Here is a 15,945-nt window from a genome sequence, read left to right as displayed (position 1 = left end):
CTGTATCTCACAAATTTTCAGCTAATTAGAAAATCTAAAAATACTAAGATAGCCCTAATGAAGTGGCTATGAGAATGTGCAATTAGTTTTTTGATTTTCTAAAAAGTAACGACAGGAAAAAATAAAGTTGATTTTCATATAAAACTTTTTTGATGGCATCTTGGTGAACATCCCAAAGCGCAACTTCGCCCCAATTTAACCATATTCGTATCTGTTACGGTTACCGAGATAATTCTCGTAGGTACCTAGAATTTGTAGCACCCTGTATAAACAAAATTTTATTTGAATAGACGATGTTCCCCTAAATATAATACTTTATTTAAGGTCTGCACTACAAATTCGTCGGGCAAAATTTAAGGACCTTAAGGATATACTAGATGCCAATAATGGACAAGGTAATATGCTACAAATGCCTGTTTGTTTAAAAAATCAATTACTGTGCAATTCAAAATGCCACAAAAATAATTCTTGGTAAAACAAATAGATTAGTTACCCTTTTTTAGTTACTATCTTTTAATGAAAAAATGTACCTTTAATTTAAATCATATTTACCGTTAACAACTGTGTTCTTTTTTTTGTAAAAATATTAAAAATGTCGAAATTTAGTTTATATCGAGATTTATATGTGACTTTGATCTCATTTACATATAGTGGCTTCATGGAAAATGTTTTACTTTGCTTTACCATTTTACCTTGAAATTTATTTTTCTAATGTAACAAAAAAAAATAAAACAGAAATTTAAAATCTCCTATTTTTCAATACTTACTTGTCATATTTTTATTATTTAAATTACAAAATAGAGAGACTTGTGATCCTCTGGATATTTTTTTTATAAAGTCCTGATATTTCCTGATACAAAACAGGTCATTCTAGTCTGTCTAAAAAAGTATCAGGCCATATTAGTAAATAACAATTTGCAAAATTCCTAACAACGGTAGGAATCGGTTCCCATTAGAACACCGAAGTTAAGCGACGTAAGGCGATACTAGTGGATGGACGGGTGACCGGTTCGAAACTTTGTATCGTGCTGTTGTCCAAAAAAGGCAAAGGTGTAAAATCTATTCACACACACTGTTCATTCACGCCGGTTCGAGGCCGGATGAGATCGGATATCTCGTGAGTAAGAGTCGATTTAGACACTTGCTAAGTCGGTAGGCCATTGACCATGATATGGCCGAGGACCGCGGTTCGGATTCCGCGTAAACAAAGTAGGCCCCGTCCAGATTAGCCCTGGCAGCAAAAAGGAGACGTTAACTGAAATCTTTACTTTACTTTACTTTAGTATGCCCTAGGTCAAACTAAAATGGCCTGAAATCGGAAATTTCCTATAACATATACATACACTATCGGACAAAAGTAGAGCAACACTTCAATAAATATTTGCAAATCGCGATTTTTTAATTATACATGCATGATAATGTATACAAATACAATAAATTTAAAAACTACGAAGTAGGCTATGAGTATCGATGACAACAAGAATATTTACTAACAAAACAAATGAATTTATTTTGACATTTAGTTTTAAATGCTTAATAGTAACGCGTCAAAAGTAGAGCAACATTCAAATAATTCATTCCAAAGAAGGGTTTTAGCAAAAGTAAAGCCCAAAATAATTCTGCGAGGTTCATTTTATGTTTTTTTAAACATTTCTATGCTGGATTAGTCATGCCAAGAGGAATTCCAATTTCAAAAGACTTGAAGCAAAGAGTTGTGAATGGATTCATGGAAGGTAACAAACAAGCCAATATTTCAAGACAGTTTGTGTTACCCCGGTACAGTGTATCTAAAATAATTTCATCGTATAATAACAGGGGACACTTAGAAAAGTTGCCAAAATCGGGAAGGCCAAAGAAAACAACAGTAATGACCGACAGACGCATCAAAAGAATTGCTCAAAATGATCCTAGGAAGTCCGCACCTAGAATTATTGCCGAAATTCCAGAAATTACGGCTGGTATACGAACAGTACAAAGAAGATTAGTAGATGCAAAGTTATTTAGTAGACGTCCAGCCAAAAAGCCGTTAGTTTCGGAAAGAAATAGAGCAGCAATGTTGGCATTCGCACGTCGTCATTTAAACTGGACCGTCAATGACTGGAAAAAAGTTCTGTTCAGTGATGAAACGCACTACAAAATATTCAATTTTAATGGAATGAGACGTGTGGCGACAATCAATACAAGGTTTAATCCTAAATACGTAACATCTACAATTAAACACGGTAAAGGCAGTGTATTTTTATGGGGTTGTTTCTCATGGAATGGGATAGACCCTATACACTTTATTAATGACACGATGGAGCGATACGTTTATAGGGATATCAACCAGAATATTTAGCTTCCTTATGCAGAATGGGAAATGCCACTGCGTTTTATTTTCCAACAGGACAACGATCCAAAACACTCTTCACAAGTTGTTCAACAGTGGTTTAGGGAAAATGACGTTCGAGTTTTGCAATGGCCAGCACAATCCCAGACCTTAACCCCATCGAAAATCTCTGGGAAGAAGTAGAGCGTCGTATTCGTACCCAAATGTTTCCAAATAAACTATCCTTGATAGATAAAATTAATGAAGTTTGGACAAATCTTTCCGAAAATGTCATTCAGAAGTTGATTGCTTCAATGCCGCGCCGTTGTCAGCAAGTTATTAATAATAATGGATATTCTATCAATTACTAATGTATGACTTTCAATTAGTATTGTTCTTAAATGTGTTAAATATTTTTTATTGAAATAAGACACAATAAAATTTGTTGAATACAATTTGTTGCTCTACTTTTGTCGCCCCTATTCTTATCAATTTTATTTACCATTTAATCAATATTATTTACCATTTTTAAACTGATTAAAAGTACACCAAAATAGTACTAGTACTAAAATAGTACTATAGTAATAGTGTAAGGATAGTGTGTTAGTAAACATAGCCGAAAATCACAACCTAATATTTTTTTTATTCATACATGAATAAAAATGAACTTTGTTGCTCTACTTTTGTCCGATAGTGTATATCGATCTTATTATAATGATCGGTAAGGTAGGTTGTATACGTAGTCTGAAAAATGTGAATTTCCTTGTACTAGGAGATGGTAAGCTATTGAGAAAACCTATATTCAGTCTACAAGTTACTAGACCCTTATGAAAAGGATACTACTGAAGAATGTAATCATAGTAATTTAAATAAAAAGCTATCAGTGGAATAGGCTAAAAACCACCTCATCAAACCCAATCTAATCACATACACGATTTTTTTGTATTTGCTAAGGGTGATAGTATTTTATAAAGCATAATAATGTAGTTAAGCCATTTAGAAATACAAACGTTTTTGATAAAATGTAATTATTGTTTTTACTAGATTTTATACTTTATATTTATTACATATAGATATTATTTTTACTATAATGATATTATATAACATATTCTCTTTCACTAAATGTTTTAATATTGACCTTTCAAATTTGACAGTATTTTCAAATACCGTTTTGATTCATGTTTAATAATATCTAATTGTAAATTAAGTTACGTTAAGTTTATAAACATTTATAAAAAGTATAAAAAATAAGAATTATTTTTAAATGCAATAATAATTTTATAAGATTTGTTGTTTTTAAAAGCAATTGAATAATTTAATTAGCAGTGGAAAGTAATATTCTGTGTATCATAACTTGTGTAGATATGATTCACTTTTTTTATTTAATAATTTTATTACATAAGGGTTTATAATCAAAATACTTTAGAACACGCCAATTTTTAATGTTTTTATACATGCATAGAATTTTTTTTAGAATTTAGAATGAGTGGGAGGGGGGTTAATCACTTCGACCTTACAGATCCATTGTGTCCCCCTTTCTTGAATCATAACTCATCATACAGTCCCAGGGCTTTGACAAAAGCCAGTATCTGGGACGGTTTTATAGAGGGTAGTTCTCCATCTCCAATATCAGTCGTACCAAAATTCAGTGATGAGGTGTACTGGTGTTTCACCATCTTCCCCACAGAATCTGCATTCGCCGTTTCTTCTTAGTTTCAATCTACTGAGGTGTTCATTGAGGAGACACATCCTGTTAAAAACCCCGTGACAATCCGAATATTGTTCTTACTCATACCCAGGAAGATCTGTGATTTTTCTTGATCATAAGCCCTCAGAAACTTCTTCGAGTGTCCTAGACCATTGCAAGATTTCCATTCCAGGTTGCGGATGGAATCTTCCAATACATGCATAAGTTTCATAAATTTGTCTTTGCATATAGAATGTCTGATAATGGATATTGTCTTGAATAATTTAATTATATTTATTTATACCGACTATGATTAAAAAACGAAAATTACAATTTAGCTCTAAGTTAAAATAACACCAGTGACCGTCATGTATCCTCTCATTGGACAGATTTTATATATTAATATATTAAGGCTAAAACGGACACTATTAGTTTTAAAACTAACCAGCTCTTTTGCAAACTAATCGCGTTGTTTTGAAGGAAACCGACTATTTTTGCAAAATAGCATTTAAACGGAAACTTCGGTAGCATATTCTGCAGATAAAAGTAAGTAAAAAAATCGTATGAATGTATGTCCTAAAATTTCTAGCTAGTTTATAAACTAACAGAATGGTGTCTCTGTAGTGTAATGTTATGCCTTTATTTCCTACGGGTTTCTTATATTTGAGTACGTAATTATGTAGTTTTTGGTATTGGTATAAATCCTAAATTATCCTCTATATAGTAAATAAAAACGTGTTGTTGCCTTGCATTTGATAAATTGATGAATTATCTAAAAATAAAGAAAATGCCGTTTGGAATGAATGATTTTTTTAACCTAAATCAATGAAAATAAATGTTAGGAATATATCTTGCTTATCTCTATATTCTAATATAATATCGATTCATTTATTTTATTTATTATTCGTGTTTAGTAGACCCTAGTAATATACCATCTTTTTCCACATTCCTACTATTGTTTCTGTAACATATACAAATCATGCTTTTAATACATTTCTGATTTTGTTATTATTAAGCGTAATGAAAAAGGAATAATCTTTTTGTTTCAGATACACAAAACATAAGTCTCTAGTAATCTTTAGAAAATTGAAATAAGATGGAGGTGGTTAATAGTGAGCAGACTGCGGAAGACGCGGATACTGAGCAGCCTTTAGAGTTGTTACCGAGTGAGCAACAGCTATTGGTGAATCTCACTTCTCTTGGAGAGGGCAATGTCTTTGCCTTACTGCCTATGGTATGTATGTAGATTTCATAAAATGGCTATCGTTTAATCTCAACGCTAATATGTTTAATTTAATTTAGTTTTAAAGTTATCACCAAACTTTTTTAAGTTGATAAAAATAATTTAATAATTTGTGTCTCAAAAGTGGCTCACCTCTATAACTTTTTTATTTGTTTTTAGATATAAGAAAATGAGATTTGGTATGTTAGTATATGACATAAATTAGGATTGATTGTGGTATTCAATTGTTTTCGGTTACTTCCTGTTTAGTATCAGTATTTTTTACTTTATTCGATGACACTCTGAATAGAATGATATATCATATGTCAACTTTTTAGAATCTCGCTTAAAGAAATCTTACTTTACATTTCAATCTAGAGTGTCATGGCTGTGATAAAAACATTATTTTTTTATCAAGGAGCCTTGGAAAAATAGATTTGATCGTCTGTTTAGAAATGATGCTTTTCGTGTCTTGTCCTGCCCGGTTAAAAGATGCACAAATGCATTTTTAATTATACCTTAATTTTTTCAAATGGAACGGGAGTGGCTCATTAGCATATGTGGAAAAAGTATTTTTTCTACGTATAATTTGGAACTATACACTTGGTATTTTGAGTAAAATTTTCCTTGCATTTAAGGCTATTGCATTAAAATTTAAAATGCTATTTTCTTTAATTGGAAATGTGAAAAGTTGACATATGCTATGTCATTATATTCAGAATGTTATTTTCTACCAAATGAAGTAAAAAATACCAAGGGTGCCATTTAAAAATCAAAAGTTGTAGCCATTTACGGTGAAACAGGAAGTGACCGAAAATAATTGAATACGTTAATGAATCCTATAATAATTTATGTCATATACTAACATACAAAACCTCGTTTTTTATCTGAAAAAATAAAAAATGTATATCCGGTATAATATATGTACATTTCCTGAATAGACTATTAAAGATAATTCAGATTTTTTTATGTATGTTTACAGCAAGTGCATTATGTGAGTAAAGTTCAGTAAATTTAAACCACCGTTTAAACCCATTTCGATTGAACTTCATTTTTAAAAATAGATAATCTAATTTACCCCCATTTCCTCTCTTCCAATAATAAAGCGAGAAATTCAATGTTCAATTCGAGTATATTGCTTTGCATGTTTAAAACTTATTTACTAGCTATCTCCGCTAAAAGCTGTACTATAGGCAAATTTTCTACTATCGAACAAAAATCTACCTAAATAACTTACGATAAATGTCATAATAATTTTTCAATCATTTCAGATAGTGAAGCATTTCTTAGTGGAGGAAACGGAAGAAATGGACGAAGAATTTTCGGTATAATTTTGCCGAGCGACAATGCTTGGCAAACGAAAATTTATTACAAGCTGGTGGAACAACAAAGATTAATTGAACGGATAGATTCAGAGTAAGATGATAACTAATAATTACATTTTCACAATTTATTTGCATGGCCTGCACTGAAAGATTAAAAACATTTTATGTGTGTGGACTTTATTATAGAATAATTATTAACAGCTTTTATTAGTGGAGTGCTTTAATCCCCTTATGGAACACAAACCTGGGAATTTATTTACTGTGAAGGATTTTTTATAAAACTTTTTGCATTGTATTGTTAATAAGATATATTTTTCACTTTAGTATTTAAATAAACACAAAACACACATATACAACGGCATACATACAAAATGGCTCCGTGTTCCGAAAAAGTTCTGTATCAGGATTTCTATTTGATATTTTCACTCCAAACCTTTTAGAAAATATGTGTTTAATGGTAGTTCATATTTCAAAACTATTTTTATAGATATACAGGGTGAGAGCCAAATATATTTTTGCACTTAAGTTTTAGTTTCTCAAATGAAATGCTTTATTATATTTCTTTAGTTCAGTGAATTTGCTATAAAATTCCGGTTCCAAAAATACCTTAATACCATAGAGTATACTGAGTGGTTTTGCATTATGACCACGACGCGCGACGTCCAGGAATTATTGTAAGTTTATCGCTAAGAAACCGCTGTTTGCCAGCTTTTCAAATTTATAATAAATTGTACCTAAGGAACAAACAATAAGTGAACGTAAGAGGATTAAACAACGAAGCCAATCTTATGTCAAGAAGACCTGTTTCGGGATCAGAACTTACTAGATCTGTTGACTAGCACCAAAAGCAGAGGCATGGTCTTAATGCAAAAATTACGAAAAAAATGTTGTGTCGTCTTTAAAAGCGAATATCTCCAACAAAAATAGAGCTAATAAGAGGAACCAAAAAACAAACTATCGAGAAAGGGTATATCTAGATGATAAAATGACTTTCAAATTTCTTACTGTTTTAACATATTCCACAGGATGTTTCAAACTTTTACCAAAATATCAACATTTTGTTTCCTTCGTATAATTAACAGATAGGGAGTTTCATTTTTAATTTAGAAAGAGATACTAAAAATTCAAATAATTTGGCTTCGATGGTGATGCCACTAGCATAAGTAGGTTACTTTAGAACATTTTTTTAAATATATACAGTTCTACAGGGTGTCCTAAAATAAGTTACACGTCAATGTTGTGTTTTTTGTAATGAAACATTCTATATATTAATTGATTTTCGAATTCTAGAATAAAAACTATTAAAGAAGCATATAACTAAAATATAAGGTTTTTGATATTGCTACGTTTTTCGTCGGTTCCGTGTGGATAGAAAGTCACAATTTATTTAAACACTCTTTATTTAACACTAATTAACAAAAACAATAACGATAAAAGACTTATAGAACTATTTACAAACGATTTACTCGAATTCTTCTCGAATCTTCGAATGAATCATTACGGTGTCTATTCTTTAATGCGATGTTAAGGTCATCCGAGGGCGGGCCATATAGTTAGGTTAGGTCGAGTCCACACCGGTCCGCAACACTGCCCCCTTCTTAGGTACATGCTCGTCCCGAGATGTACACGGTGAATGATAACGGTTGATAGTTCTATTCATGCGTTCAACCATCCCATCGGATTGTGGATGTAGAGCCGTCGTCCTGGTCTTGCGGATGTTAAGGACTTCACAGACGCCTTGGAACAGATTGGACTCAAAGTTTCTTCCCTGATCTGAATGAAGCCCCATGGCCCATGGGAACACCAAACCTGCAGATCCATTCTTTAACAAGGACATCAGCACTGGTGGACTCTTCTCGATTTGGAAACGCGTAGGCCTCGACCCATTTGCTAAAGTAATCCATCACTACCACAATGTATTTGTTGCCATCGTTCGTCTCCGGGAAAGGACCAGCCACGTCGATCGCTATTCGTTCGAAGGGACTGCCTACATTGTACTGACGCATAGGGGCTTTACCACGCTTTGTGGCCTATTGATGGCGGCGCAAACGTCACATTTCTTGCACCAGGCCCTTACATCTCCTTTGCAGTTCACCCAATAGAACCGTTCACGCAGCTTGCCAAGTGTCTTGGTAACACCAAGATGTCCTCCGCTGGTTCCAGTGTGAACTTCCTCCAAGACTTCTGGGACCCTCTTCTTTGGAATGACGATCTGCCTTCTCTCTTCTTGTCCCTCCGGTCTCTCGATCACACGGCGAAGTAATCCGTTATCTATGACCAAGGAATTCCACTAGGCCCAGTACAACTTCCCGTTCGGCGAATATCTGCAAACTTCCTCCCACGTTGGTCTTTGGTCCGCGTTTTTCGAGTTAATCACTAAGCCTAATTCTGGGTCACTGGTTTGGTCGTTTGCAAGATCTTCGGGTTGCCAAGTATCGTTAACCACAGTTGTTCTTAGGCGTTTCGCTTCTTTCTTTTCTGCTCTGGAACAATGTTTACAGTCCTTAGCGCAAGGTCTTCTGGAAAGTGCGCCGGCATTTCGATGGACTGCTCCAGCTCGATGTTCTGTGTCGAAGTCAAATTCTTGTAGTCGTTCGATCCATCTAGCTACCTGCCCTTCAGGATTCTTAAACTGCAACAGCCATTTTAAAGCAGCATGGTCTGTTCTTAACAAGAACTTTCTTCCATAGAGATACTTGTAGAAGTGTTCCACTGCTTTAACTACGGCTAGTAATTCTCTTCTGGTCACGCAGTAGTTCCTTTCCGGTTTTGACAAGGTCTTACTAAAATAACCAATTACTTTTTCTTGACCATCCTGGATTTCAGACAGAACAGCGCCTAATCCAACATTGCTAGCGTCGGTATCCAATATAAAGTTTCCGTTGCCAAGGGTGTAGCTAAGTATGGGCGCACTAGTCAGGGCCTTCTTCAGTGTTCGGAATGCCTCGTCAGAATCTGAGTCCCAACAGAAAATCCTCTCGCCTTCGGTAAGTCTGGTTAATGGTTTAGCGATGGTGGCGAAAGCCTGTACATAACGGCGATAGTATGTGCATAGTATGTGGCGATAGTATGCGGCGATAGTATGTGCATAGCCCCAAAAAGCTTCTGAGTTCATGTTTGTCTTTGGGTATCGGCCTCTCTTCCACTGTCTTGGTCTTCTGTGGATCTACCGTAACTCCCTGGGAGGAGACCACATGGCCCAAGTAGTGTACCTTTTCTTGACACAGATGACATTTCTTGGGGCTAAGTTTCAAACCAGAGCTCGCAAGTTGCTTGAAAACTTCTTCCAAATTCTTCAGATGATCATCGAAGGATTTCCCCACCACTATAATGTCATAGAGGTACACTAAACAGGTGGTCCAGGATAGTCCCTTTAACACAGACTCCCTTAGTCTTTCAAAGGTAGCTGGCGCGTTGCACAATCCAAAAGGCATGACGGTAAATTGCCACAGTCCGGAGCCCACCGAGAACGCTGTCTTCTCCCTGTCTTTTGTCCATGTCGACTTGCCAATATCCACTCTTCAGATCTAAGGTAGAGAATATTGTTGATCCCGCCAGTGTCTAGAGTATCGTCTATCCTCGGCAGGGGATATCTATCCTTCTTGGTAGCATTATTGAGCTGCCGATAATCAACACAGAACCTGGTGGTACCGTCTTTCTTCTTTACTAGTACTACCGGCGATGTCCACGGGCTGTTAGTAAGTTCGATAACACCCTCTTCTTTCATTTCTCGAAGGATCTTGTCAGCTTCTTCACGTTTGGCGAGTGGAAGTCTTCTCGGATTTTGTTTGATTGGTCGTGCATCTCCGGTATCAATTTTATGTTGTACTAAATTGGTACGACCTCTCTGTCTTGCTTCTCCTTTATCAAACACATCTTAATACTTGATTATCATGTTTCTCAATTTTCTACTATTTTCGGGAAATAATCCCTTAACGTTTACTAACTCCTTCATCATTTCGTCCGGAATTTTTGAAGTCGAAACTTTGGAGGCTTCCACGCTTCGAATGACTGAGGAGACCGAACAACAGTACTCTAAAAGGGTTCCCTTCTTCAAGGATACAGAATAATAATTCGTGTTCATTACTCTCACCGGTACAGTTTTCTTCGCTCGTAGCAGGGCTTTTCCAACAGCGATCCTTCGTCCTATTTCGCTGTTATGGTTCCTTGGCTCCAACAGAATAATACTCCCATTATTCATTTTACCTTCCAGGCAACCATCCAAAAATATCTCACAACGCTCAGGGATCGAAACATCTTCTGCTACCACCACGCGAAGCGTCTCCTCACATTTTCGATGTAGAACCACTTCTTCATTTATTTTCAAAATTCCCTGTTTGAAGTTTAGTTCAAAACCTCTAGTGGTCATAATGTCCATTCCGAGAATAAGTTCACCTTCGATATCTGCTACTAACACTGGATGTTCAAAACTGGTGCTCCCAATAACAAAATTAAGGTTTACTTCTCCATGGACACCAGCGGAGCCCCTCGTAGCAGTACGTAGTCGCCATTGTGTTGTTTTAACCTTCTTCGATGTTTTAAGAATGTCCGGTCTGATGATAGTTTTCGTCGCACCTGTATCCAACAGCATGGTCCGGAACTCTCCATCAACAAAACCATCCACAAAAATACTGTTGAATTTGTGTTGTAGCGAGGCGTCTTGAGCAGTTTTCGTTGGGGCATGTTGGGTACAGGTCGACGTGTGCCTCTTCATTTCGACCCTTAGTAGTTTTCCGACCTCGACGAAGCCGGTTCTTCATTTTTCTCCTTACAACGGCTTTGCACGTGTCCTACCTGTCCGCAGTTCCAGCAACGAATCGGTCCCTTCTTGCCCATGTACAGGTCCATTACCTTCCGAACAATCCCTTCCACGGATTCGTCGGAACATTCGTCGATGGCCCGTACTCTTCCTAAAGATCGAGAACTTTGTTTCGCGGCCTCAAATTCTAGGGCACGTGCTAAAGCATCCACCAAGTGCGTTGGGTGGGCTAGGAGAAGTGCTTGTCTTGTCTCGTTATCACGTAAGCCGTCGGAGAATGCCTGTACTGCCAACCGCTCCATAACATTCTCGGGCGTAGCAGGGTACGCAAGGCGAACGAGGCGGGCTACGTCGGCTTCAAACTCCTGCAGAGACTCATTTGACTTTTGAATGCGATTTTTAGCTGGGAATGATAGACATGTTCCAAATGAGCCTGGCCGTACCTCATTTCTAAATGTCGTACCAATTGCTGATAATCTCCCTGTTCCGATGGTGACAGTGTCTGCAGGATGTCAGTCGCATCTCCTCGCAGTGCGACAGTCAAAGCGGTAGCCTTTTCAGCGATTGTCCATCCGTTCGCTCTCGCAGCGGCCTCAAACTGGCAAAAATAATTGGCCCAAGCGGTTTTTCCGTCAAACTGTGGAGGCTTAATAACTGACTTTGAGACATACTTATTTTCAACTAGTTTCGGTTGCTCCGATGTTTCTTGACACTTTGGTGAATTTGCCTTTGCTATTTCTTTCTTTAAAATTTCTATCTTTCTGTTTGCATCGTCCTCAGTTTGTGTTATTTTGTCTTGTAGTTCCGTAGAATTCTCTATAACCTTATTGTTTAAACTTTCTTTTAAATTAATTATTTTATTATTAAAGCTGGCCTGTATATCTTTAGAATTTTCTATGATCATATCTTCTAATTTTTGGGAATTTTCTGTGATTTTATCTTCTAATTTTTGGGAATTCTTACTGATTTTATTATTTAAACAACTCAAATCGTTTGTCGTTTAAGTTTTGTAAGGACGAGTCAAGGTCACCTTCCAACTCAAAGCAAAATGTGTCAGGATCCTCACCTTCCTCCACCAAAACGTCTCTCAGTCTAGCTTGCAAAATGCTTTTCTTTCCATTTGTCTCGCATTCTCTCTCTCTTCCAGTATACATTTCAGTTCGGACACTTTCAAGTCTTTCAACAATTTTTTTGGAGCCATTGTAAGTCTTTTTATTTTTCTAGTCTATCACACACGCCACACTTGACACCAATTGTTACGTTTTTCTTCGGTTCCGTGTGGATAGAAAGTCACAATTTATTTAAACACTATTTATTTAACACTAATTAACAAAAACAATAACGATAAAAGACTTATAGAACTATTTACAAACGATTTATAACTAAGAATTTATTTTGAATTTTAGCGCGTCAACTGTACTCGTCTATTTATATAACTGCCCTCTCTAGGCCCCAGCCGCCGGCTTTTATACCGACAGCTAGATAGCTTATAAGATCTCTAGAATAGTCCATAGATCGTTAGGTGCATAGAGAAGGTTTCGATTGTTCTCGTATGTACTACTCCATTCCAGTGGAACTCGATTCTTCTCGAATCTTCGAATGAATCATTACGGTGTCTATTCTTTAATGAGATGTTAAGGTCATCCGAGTGCGGGCCATATAGTTAGGTTAGGTCGAGTCGACACCGGTCCGCAACAATATATTTAAAAGTTTTTAAAAACGAAGAATAAATTTTAAATTTAAATAAAAGCTACTTAAATTGGATTTACCCGGTATAACCTATTTGTAGTTAAAATATCCATTCTGCTTTATACCAAATTAAAACTGGTCCCGAAAAGTTATACAGAGTGAGACAAAATTAATATTGAACATTGGTTATTTTTCTAAACAAGTCAGCATTTTTATTTTAAATGGAACAACCAGTATATTATTCCGATATTCAATGGAGATTCCGATATTCAGTTCATTGCCTCTTCAAAATATTATTAAGGTTGCCTACCGCTCAGACGAACAATTTTCTAGATATTTTTATTTTTATGATTTAGTGTCAGTAGATATTTATTATTATTGATACAATTTGGGTGATATTTATTATTGATAATAAATCGAAAAAAAATGAGGATTTTAACCCCTTGTAACTACGAAACAAAGCAGAATTGGACCTATGTTGATATGAAAAATAAATCTTATTTTTACGTGAGAAATCTCCCCACGATAGATGGCACATCTTTTTGAAACACCCTGAAGAGTGCGAATAAAATTCTTAATATAAATTTAGCTTTTCCATACAATGATTTTAATAATTTCTATTTATTTAAAGTTTGTTCAACCAAATAGTTTACATTCCTTCTTAATAGTTCTACAATTATTCCGCAGTAATGGCTCCTTGGCAAAGGTGCAGAAATCTTGGAAAATTGTCCTTAAAATTTGCATGTCGGTTGATTAGTTTGCATGCAGTATTGGACAGGGATAGATTGTGCTTTTAACACAAGTATTAAGCTTTGTTTCGGTTATTACCTTCGTTTTGTAAAGCGTTCGTTGTTGTAAGTAGAAATTCAAATGGATTTAAAACCTTCCATCAGTGACAAAATTGCTAATTTAAAGTAAGTGTTCATCAATATAGTTGGTGTGCTATAAAGAAAATTTAATATTTTTCATGAATTTATAAACTGATTAATTAAATTAAATTAGGCATATTAAAATTTAATTAAATAAGATTAAAATCTACTGTCAATGACATTATCTACTGGGTGTTTTTCAAATGTGGCTCACTCCATTTTTTCAGATAAAATATCGACATTTATGCTCACTTGCACCGTTTGTATAAACTTTGTTTAAAGGCTAAACAGTGATTAACTATATATATTTTATTATAGTTAATCACTGTTTAGCTTTTAAACAAAGTTTATACAAACGGTGCAAGTGGGCATTAGTATTTTAGTATAGGACATAAATTATTAGAATTGATTGACGTTTTTAACGTCTTTCGGTCACTTCCTGTTTCATCGGAGATGACTATAATTTTTGATTTTTAAATACTACTCTGGGTATTTTTTACTTTGATAGAAAATGATCTTCTGAATAGAGTGACATATCACATGTCAACTTTTGACAATTTCTTTTAACAAATATTGTATTTTGAATTTCAATTTATTCTCACGCCAATAATAATATAACGATAATTTTACTCCAAACACCGAGTATGGGGTACCAAATTATTCGGGAAGAATGCTTTTTCCAAATATGCTATTGAGCTACCCTCATTCCATTTGAAAAAAATGAGTTATGATTAAAAATACGAATTGGTGATCTTTTAACCGGCCATGAAAGGATACGAAATGTCTAAATCTGTTTTTCCAAGGTTCCTTGATAAAAAATTAGTGTTCTTAATACTGATTGAACTTCAAAATACTATTCTTTTTAATTGAAAATGTTAAAAGTTGACATATGATATGTCATTTTATTCAGAATGTCATTTTTTATCAAATAAAGTAAAAAAAATATCGAGGGTGCCATTTAAAAATAAAAAGTTGTAGTTATTTCCGGTGAAACAGGAAATTGCTACAAATAATCGAATATGTATGTGAAAAAGTTAAGGGGGCGAGCGAGTATAGAAAAACACCCGGTATAAATTGTGAAAAGAGTAGAAAGTACATAAGTGAAAATTCTAAACAAGAAAATGAATATTTTTTTTCGAAAAAGTGAGTTACAAAGCAAATGATCTATTTTTAGTTTGTAAATCTATTACTTTGTATAAAGCTTAATTTTCATGCATCCCTTGTCCGCCGATAACGATGATATGATATTAATTTTTTTGGTTGAATTTAAAGATTTCGATTGGTTAGAAAATTACACAGTTTTTAAATTTATTACATTTTCATGCCTCCGTTCATCGGATGTACATTTTATATTTTCACTAGCGTGTACCAGCGACTTTGTTCGCGTCGAATTAATCATTTGTAATGGTGATGAGAAAGCAAAGCAAGAATTTCCATTAACATACAAACTGGATAAAATTTTCTATGTCAGCATGAGAAAAATCAATATGGCGATAATATTATATAACTTGGTAATATTTGAGGGGTAGTTTCATCACATTGGAATTTGACTTTCGAAAAATCCTTTGCCAAAATTAAGCTTTTTATGTCAAGCAATTTAAGCAGAATCGTGGTTAAGAAATTACCCAACTTTTGAATGAAACAGAATTTGAACAATGATTTTTTAAAAAAATTCAAAATATGTAAAAAACCATATAAATTATGCTTGTCCAAGCGTTTTCCCGAAAGACTTACCGTTTTTTAAATAACAAATATTGTAATATTTAAGGGGCGTTTACCCTTTTGGAATTTGAGATTCCAGAAACCTCTCCTTATCGAACCTCTACACCCCACAGTCAATCCGTTTGCCAAAAATCAGCTTTAAACGTCAAGCAGTTTAAGCAGAATCGTGATTACACAATTGTCATATTTTATGAAACACCCTGTATAAATTTATAAAAAAATTTAAAATATGTAAAACAACAAAATCAAATATACGAGTTTAAGAGTTTTTCCGAGAAACTCACCGGTTTTTAAATAAAAAATATTTTAATATTTGAGGCATAGCTTCACCCCCTTAGAATTCGAGTTTCGAAAAATCCCTTCT

This window comes from Sitophilus oryzae, unplaced genomic scaffold, assembly GCF_002938485.1.
Source record: "Sitophilus oryzae breed Bouriz unplaced genomic scaffold, Soryzae_2.0 scaffold_557_pilon_pilon, whole genome shotgun sequence".
NCBI lineage: Eukaryota > Metazoa > Arthropoda > Insecta > Coleoptera > Curculionidae > Sitophilus > Sitophilus oryzae.
Note: the sequence above shows the minus strand (reverse complement) of the source record.